Genomic DNA, 9,002 nt, shown 5'->3' with positions numbered 1-9,002 from the left:
AATAAACCTTCACAAAAGTTGGAGTTAATTGATGCAATCCAACGCTTGGGCGTGTCGTACCATTTTGAAAGTGAAATTGACGAAATATTACAACAAATTTACAAAGATCATCATAATGAGGTTGGTCAGGAAGACAATGGTAGTCTTTACACTATTGCTCTTCGTTTTCGATTACTAAGACAACAAGGTTATAACATTCCAAGTGGTAAGTCCTCTTTTTTTGATCTATTATTTATTCATTAGATTGCACTATTTATTTGTGTATATTATTTTAGGAAACTTAAAGCTAGCACTTATCCCAAAAACAAAAAACAAAAATGAAATATAAGCTAGTTGCATTCTCATATTTGGCTCATGTAATGTATTGGTTGGTGAAGCAGATAGCTTCAACAAATTCAAAGACAACAAGGGGAACTTCAAGGAATCGCTTATTCATGATGTGCAGGGAATGTTACACTTGTATGAAGCTACGCATATGAGGGTGTGTGGAGAAGATATACTTGATGAAGCACTTAAGTTTACTACTACTTACCTTAAATCAGTGGTGACTAATTTAAACCCTACTCTTGTAACACAAGTAAATCGTGCCTTAAAGCAACCTATTCGAAAGTGCTTGCAAAGGGTAGAGGCAAGGCATTACTTCTCTACCTACCACGAAAATGCTTCACATAATGAAGTTCTACTAAAATTTGCAAAGCTAGATTTTAACATATTATAAAAACAACACCAAAAGGAACATAGTCATATCTCAAGGTATGTTTTTAATTATATCGCTCTATCTTGGTGTAAAACTTGTACAAGACATGATTTTAAATGACAGTTTGTGTTGAATTTGTACCTTAGGTGGTGGAAAGATTTGGATTTTGCAAATAAACTATCTTTTGCACGAGATAGAGTGGTGAAGTGCTACTTCTGGATTTTGGGGGTGTACTTTGAACCTCAATACTCAATTGCTAGGAAGATACTAACCAAAATAATTTGTATGGCATCAACCATAGATGACATATATGATGCATATGGTACTTATGAAGAACTTGAACTCTTCACAGACGCGATTAAAAGGTTTATAGTGTAGGCATATGACCTAGCATGTTTTCAAATTTATGGGCTTTAAATCAATATTGTACTCTTAATTGAAATATTTAATTTTTAGGTGGGATATCAACTGTGTAGACCAGATCCCTGAGTACATGAAGTTGTGTTATAAAGCACTCCTGGATGTTTATGAAGAAATTGAGGATGAGATGTCCAAGGAAGGAAGATCATACCTTGTTTACTTTGCAACAAATGCGGTATAATACTAATAGCTAATTCACTTAAACTTTCACAAAAAAATAACAATAATAATTAATTCACATAAACACGTCCCCTTTTATTTCATAATATTTGAATTTTCTAGTCACAATATTTTGTAATACTATTAATTAATACATTTGAACTTTCACTAATAATAATAATAATAATAATAATTCGCTTAAGCCTATCCCACTTTTTTCATTAAAGTTGAATTTTATAGTCACAATATTTTATGCTTTGATGGAAACAGATGAAAAAACTTGTTCAAGCCTATTTTGTTGAAGCCAAGTGATTTAACGAAGGATATATACCCACAATGGATGAGTATATGAGTAATGCATGCTTTAAAATCTAGTGGCTACCCTACAGTTATAACCATATCTTTTGCCGGCGTGGGAGATATAGTAACACAAGAGGCCTTCGAATGGGTCTCCCAGGAGCCTAAGATTGTTAAAGCAGCATCAACCATAAGCAGGCTAGCTAATGGATGACATTGTCTCCCAAGAGGTACATAAGAGATTAGTCCATCACCGCAACTCAATTGTAGGCCTATAGTGAATGATATTTATGTATTTCTGAATTTATTTGTTGCAGTTTGAGCAAAAGAGAGAGCATTTTGTCTCAAGCATTGATTGCTACATGAAGCAACATGGTGTCTCAAAAGAAGAGGTACATAACGAATTTCAAAAGCAAATCGAGAATGCATGGAAGGATATAAACCAAGGGTGCCTTAGACCTATCCAAGTGCCAATGCCTCTCCTCACACGAATTCTCAATTTCTCACAAGTAATGGATCTGCTTTACAAGGATGAAGATGCATACACACATAATGGAGAAGTGCTGATACTGGGTGTTACTTCATTGCTTGTTGGCTCAGTACCAATTTGAATATGTTGATCCCAATATATGGGCAGAATCATGAGTTGGTTTGTTATTAAATAAAGTGGTGATAAACTATCATACTTAATTATTATAAAAATAATTATAAGTATCTTTCTTTTTATATATATATTAGACTCATCATACGTGTTTTGCATGTGCAATAATTAATACTCTTTTTTATTTATTTGTTTTTCTGGTTTAGTATTATACTAATGTTTAAAAGTGACATATAGATAACCAAGTATATATATATATATATATAAGAAAGAGTTAAGATAATGTGGAATACTGTTTAAAAATGAGATAGAGAACTGTAAGAAGTTAAAACTCAATGAAACATTTGAATTTATGAATTAGGATAAGAATTGTGATAAGTAAAAAAAATTGAGATTTAAACAAAAGAAATATGGTATATGTTAGTGTGGATGGAGGGGGGATTTGTGATAACGGTATAAAATTTGGATAACAAAATTTTGGAATGCTTTAAAGAATTTAAAAATAATAATAATTAAAAAAAAAAAAACCATAGAAATTTTGGGATAAGAATGAGTAATTTTTACGTGAAGTAATGTTTTTTTTTTTTTTTTTGGTAGAAGTTTTTTTTTTTTTTTTTTAGTATAGATATTTGAAGTATTTAAATACAAATAGATAAAGAATAACTTTTTTTTTTTCCTTTTGTACATGAGATAGCATTATTCTTTTAACATTTTCTGGAAGAAGTATTAATTTTGTATTTTTTTTTTCATAAAGACAATTGAATTATTTGAATTCAAATAGATAATAAATATAGATAGGAATCAAACATTTTAATACAAACGAGTAGTCAGAATAAAGGTTTTTTCCCCCCTTTTGTACATGAGATAGTATTACTGTAGGGTTACGATTTGTAGCCCAAGCCCAAAAGAAGTGGGATATGAGTCCAATGAGCTCAATACAATGAATTTGTAGAGAGTGGGTGAAAGAGCTGGGTTATTTGTGAATTAAACAACGGCTAATAAGGATTTAAAATATGAATGAGTACAAAAACACACTTAGAACTTGATTAAATTGGTGTCCAAAGAGATGAACTATGAACTGAACTACTGTTTCAAAAAGTTAATACAATTCTTAGTGCTACAGTAAATCTTTTTCTCTCTCTCTTTCCTTTTCTTTTCGATCCCTCTCTTATAAGGGGTCTTTTACATTATATAGTTTTTCTTCAAACCATCTTGATCGTACACCTGCTAATCATCTAAACTTTCACTCGAGTATATGTCCCATCGAGTGTCTTCTTTGACTCTATGTGCTTAGTGGTGGTTCAAATTACACTCTTCAGAGGTCTTCTCCATATAAATGCAGCCAAAAAAGTTGCTGCAGTGCATTTAATGCGGTGGTAGCAGCTTTTAATTTTGATATTTCTGTATTCTTATCATCTTTACACATGCCTAAAGTTCATTCTTATCGTTGGAACTTCCTAGAAGATCACATAAATCGCTCCAGTACTTGCTTGGCCGATATTTATTGTATCTGAGAATGATACACTCCTCGGACTATATTCTTCCATCCTTTACTTATGTGATTCTCCACTATGAGGCTTCTCCCAATTATTTACTCCTCATCGGACATACCCACATCCTCAAATAGGACCCAAGGCCTAATATACGAACTTGCGCTTTTATCCCCACAGTTACTATTTTAATCTTTTTTACATTTTTGTAGAAAAACAAATTAAACTAAAGGGTATGTTATTTCAGAATTTGTATGAAGATATTTTGATACGTCAAAAATTGAAAATAAAATAGTAAATCCTCTAATTAATAGTATACATATACTCATATAATTTGATTGTTTAGATTAGTTTGCTCTTCCTTCCCAAGAGATAAGTTTTAACATATTATATGAAAAGAAAACCAAAAAAAAAAAAAAGAGGCAAGCAAGCAAACAAACATATAAAAGATAATAAAGGACTCACAACAAATTTTTATAATTATAAAATTTTAGAAGACTCATGGAACTTTTGGGCATTAACAATAATTGAAATTTAATTTTGTGAGGGACTCTTAGTGGTTGATCTTTATGATGTCTTCTTGTTGCTACAAAGTTTCAAAAGTTAAGAAATATATTATGACCACTATGCACCATTGGCGCGATAGTTACTCTGTAAATATAAGTACTTGTGAGATGTGAAGGGTAAGGAATAAAGTTCAAATCTTCAAAGAATTTTACGTATATATGCACTTAAATTAGGTTAAAATAGATTCTATTTGTAAAATAAAATAAATAAAAACACGTTTCAGTCATGTAATAGAAGAGCTTTTAAGCTGACATCATAGTTCTCCAAAGCTAATGTAATGTGTGTGGAGACCTTGCTGGCTTGCAACATGTGCTCTAAATTCCACGTGTTAGCATCATGTTCAAAGGAGTTTCTCATGGTTCCATCCAAAGTAATCTATCGGCCGAAGCTAAGAGTTAATTGGTTGAAGATGTTTTAAGTGCAATAGAGAAGTTATATTAAACCAGCGTGTTTAGGCTAGTTGGTTGCCACAAGGCTAAGACTACCGTGGTTGTAATATATAATTTTATATTCAACAGTCTTTTTATTTTTATAAAATTAAAAATTAAAAAAATATCATTTATTTTTTTGGATAAATCAATAGTTATAATGGGAAAAGAAAGATTTAAATTGAAAACACTAGGACATACTAGTTAAGTTATAAGGCTTCTAAAATTTTTTAACTTAAAATAAATATTAAAAAAAAAAGCATTAAATTCTTATTACCTCTTTTCCTCTGCTAATTTTCCCCATCAATCTCTTCATTGATTTAAATTGTGTATTTTTGCTAAAAAAACATTAATTTTAAATAATTAGTGTGGGGCCTGTGGGCCTGATAACCTCGGCCCATCGGGTAGCAGGCCCAAGGCCCATGCCGAGGAACACAGACTATTCAAGGCTAAATTGGGGAAAGCCTCTTCTCCCAATCCACGCCGAGGACCTCCTCATCCTCGGCCTGACAAGGATGATTTTTGGGAAAGACTAACCCCAAAGCAAGCTGTCACCATCGCATTTAATGCATTCAACTAACCCCCCCTGGCCGCATTAATGGGGAGGTAACCCCTTAGCAGGGCAACGTTGGTCAGAGTGAACCACTTGAGTACTGATAAGGCCTCTGATGGGACGGACAGCCAGAAGAAAGACAAATGGATGATCAACAGATGGAAGAAGGAGATAGGAAGATGAAGATTATATAAGAAAAGCAAGTAAAGTAAAAAAGGGAAGGGGGGAAAAAGAGAGAAGAAAAGGGTCTCCTTGGCCACGGGCCGAGGAGCATCCCCCTATTTGTAAAGAAACTCTTGGTATTTTTTATAAAAGAAAGTTCATGCATAGTGATCAACGGCCAGCGTCTAAACCTTTGACCCACTCTCTACAAATTTATTGTTTGGGCTTGATTGGGCTGAAAACCCATATTTACTCTACTCAGGGTCAATCCAAACTGAGTCCCTACAATTGGCGCCGTCTGTAGGGAGGATTAGGGTGCTGGCCGGCGCACCAGGCGAGTGTTCTAAGTTCTAAGTATTCGTTTTACAGTAGGTTGAAAAAAAAAAAAAATAGAAGATCTGACAGTGAAAAGAGAAATCTTGATATTATTATTATTTCATAAATAGAAAAATTACATATTACAATCAGAGGCTCAGGCAGGCCTGTTTTACAAGCAAATTTACAAGCTAATACTACCAGCTATTTCTACAATCAGAGGCCCAGGTGGAGCCGCCCTAAGAAAAAACTAGCCGGTGGGAAGTGTCAAGCCGTCCCTTTATTGGTATAAAGAGAATGGGAGAGCTTGACAAGAGGCGGAGAAGGGGAAGGGCAATCATGTTTCCAGGCCCCCAACAACTCCCTTCTCGGCCAGGCGGAGCTGGAACAAAGAGAGGAGCAGATGCAGGGGCTCCGGGATACCCTCCCCCATGATGTTCCCTCGATTCTCTCCGATCCTCTCGAGTGTTGGCCGTTGGAGACGGTAACACTCTAGCACCGCCCATAAGGTGAATTCGCACGCCTTCCTCGTCGGGGGTGTGCTCCGAGGAAAGACGTTAGGTTCTCCAACAACATCCCTCTGGGACACCTCGAAGGGCGCCATTGGGGTTACGCCTAGACTCTGCCGCACCGAAAGCCCAGTGGGGGCTGCGGCCATACCGGTTTTTGTCAATCCCGGTAACAATTCCGGCGGGGTTGTTAAAAGGGCGTGGGAAGCTGGAAGAATGTGTTTTTTTTCTGTTTGTGTTGAGAGGTCCATGGATTGTGGGGGAACCATCTCCTTACTTTATATAGGGGTTGGGGGTTGGTGAGAATTAATTCATGTAAAGTTCGAAAAGAGAATCAGCAGCTGGGCTAATAATGAAGCTGCCAATTCCCAAGGAGGCCGTAGACCGTTGGACTCTTGTTAATTCACGAGGACATTAACGAAGGCGCGTTTCGCGCACCGAAGCGTCCAGCGCGGAACACGAACAGACAAAGGGCGCTTCATAAATGAAAAAGATGGGGCCTCGAGCTGGAGGCGAGATCAATGCCACGTGTAAAAATCATAATCTGACCCAAAGAGGAATCATCTCCAGTAAAGCGGTCTGAGGACAAACCTCCGCTTACAGGAAAATAGAAGTGGTAGACAGAACCAAGGTATTGCATGGTCCTCGGACCCAAACCTATGGTAAAACTACACACACCATTATACCTGGGTACTAGACAGAACCAAGGTATTGCATGGTCCTCGGACCCAAACCTATGGGGAAACTAGATACTTGCAGGAAAATAGAAGTGGTAGACAGAACCAAGGTATTGCATGGTCCTCGGACCCAAACCTATGGTAAAACTACACACACCATTATACCTGGGTACTAGACAGAACCAAGGTATTGCATGGTCCTCGGACCCAAACCTATGGGGAAACTAGATACTTACAGGAAAATTGAAGTGGTAGACAGAACCAAGGTATTGCATGGTCCTCGGACCCAAGCCTATGGTAAAACTACACACACCATTATATCTAATACTTATAGAAAAATTGAAGTGGTAGACAGAACCAAGGTATTGCATGGTCCTCGGACCCAAACCTATGGTAAAACTACACACACCATTATACCTGGGTACTAGACAGAACCAAGGTATTGCATGGTCCTCGGACCCAAACCTATGGGGAAACTAGATACTTACAGGAAAATAAAAGTGGTAGACAGAACCAAGGTATTGCATGGTCCTCAAACCCAAACCTATGGTAAAACTACACACACCATTATACCTGGGTACTAGACAGAACCAAGGTATTGCATGGTCCTCAGACCCAAACCTATGGTAAAACTACACACACCATTATACCTGGGTACTAGACAGAACCAAGGTATTACATGGCCTCGGCCACGAGAGCCCCCTCGTCTCCCTGAGATTCCCGCATCGACGCATTATCTATCAGGGGCATGGCCGAGTTGGAGAAAATGAGTGGGGTAGAGGTTGTCCTCGACCTTAAGAAATATCTAGGCATGGTAGGTCCTTTGGCACCTATTCACTTTATTCAAAATTTTATCGCTTAGTATCTTTCTTTCTCTTTACAGAGTTGCTTGTTTTTACTGGCAGGCTATCCAGGCCCTTTTCAGGCTGGGCGAGGAGGTTGATGACCATAGCAATGCCTTAGCGCAAGAGCGGGACAAATTCCTGGAGGCTGCCAATACTCTTAAGAGATCTGAGGCCGACCTGAAAAAGGCGACCGAGGATCTGGCAGAAATGATGAAGGCCAGGGATACTGCTGTCTCTGACCTATATGAAGGGACAGTTGACCAAGGCAATCCATGAAAAAAGTGTTGCCGAGTATACCAGGGACGAGGCTGTGAGAGCCAAAGACGAGGCGGTATTTGCGAAAATAGACGCTGAACGTTCTGTGGAAAAGGCAGAGGAGGATGCTTTCGCAGAGGGGGTGGCTAAGACTGAAGCCACCCTTCGGGCTCAAGGTCCTGCAGTGTGCAGGCATTACTGTTCTTAGACCTGGCATGAAGCCCTCAACCAAGCAGGGGTTGATATCTCATCTGATCTTAGAAAAGAGGACAGGGTGTATTACCCTATTGCCATTCGTGAGATTGCACTTGCTGCTCCTGAGGAAGGATCCTCATTACCATCGGTTGAAGGTCACGATAAGACCGCCGAGGATGCACCGTTAACTGATCAACCATCCGAGGAGGTTGAGCCCCAGAGAGCGTTGGGGGAAGTTGAAACCGAAGGTCAGGAAATACCTTAAGACGTGATGAGTCCTCCGACGGACCTTTCGAAACCAAGCCCTTAGGCCTTGGCCCAAACCTTTTGATTTACTTATTGACTTAATTTGCCCACTGAATTGAGGGGACTAGTATACGACATAGGATAAATTTGATTATTTTCTCTTTTATCTCATTTTGTTTCTTGCCTCGGTGGTGTTGTAAGGGAGTTGTATACTTTCCGTTTGAACTGAATACTTAATACTTTGCTTCTAACTAATGAGGTTTTCTTTTATTTGCGTTACTATTGTACTCTGCTCAATATTCGTATTCTATTCTGGAGTTAGCCTCATGAAACCATCTGTTATCCTTCAAATATAAATCTAAAGATCGTATTGTAGCTTGACTATAAGTAACGCTTTGGTTTTTCTCCAGATAGTTATTTTCTCCATGGGTTCGAGTCCGAGGACCATGTATTACCCTGGTTATGCCCATTACTTCTATTTTTCTATAAGTATCTAGTTTTCCATAGGCTTGGGTCCGAGGACCATGCAATACCTTGGTTCTGTCTAGTACCCAGGTATAATGGTGTGTGTAGTTTTACCATAGGT

General features: G+C 37.8%; 1 pseudogene; it reads left to right on the top strand.

Annotated features, from left to right (window-relative positions):
• Window positions 1–3: 3 nt before the first annotated feature.
• LOC136064116 (probable terpene synthase 2) lies at window positions 4–2,184 on the top strand (annotated as a pseudogene).
• Window positions 2,185–9,002: the final 6,818 nt, after the last annotated feature.

This window comes from Quercus suber, unplaced genomic scaffold (assembly GCF_002906115.3).
Source record: "Quercus suber isolate HL8 unplaced genomic scaffold, Cork oak 2.0 scaffold_628, whole genome shotgun sequence".
NCBI classification, from domain to species: Eukaryota; Viridiplantae; Streptophyta; class Magnoliopsida; order Fagales; family Fagaceae; genus Quercus; species Quercus suber.
Note: the sequence above shows the minus strand (reverse complement) of the source record. Positions and strands in the feature narration are given on the sequence as shown.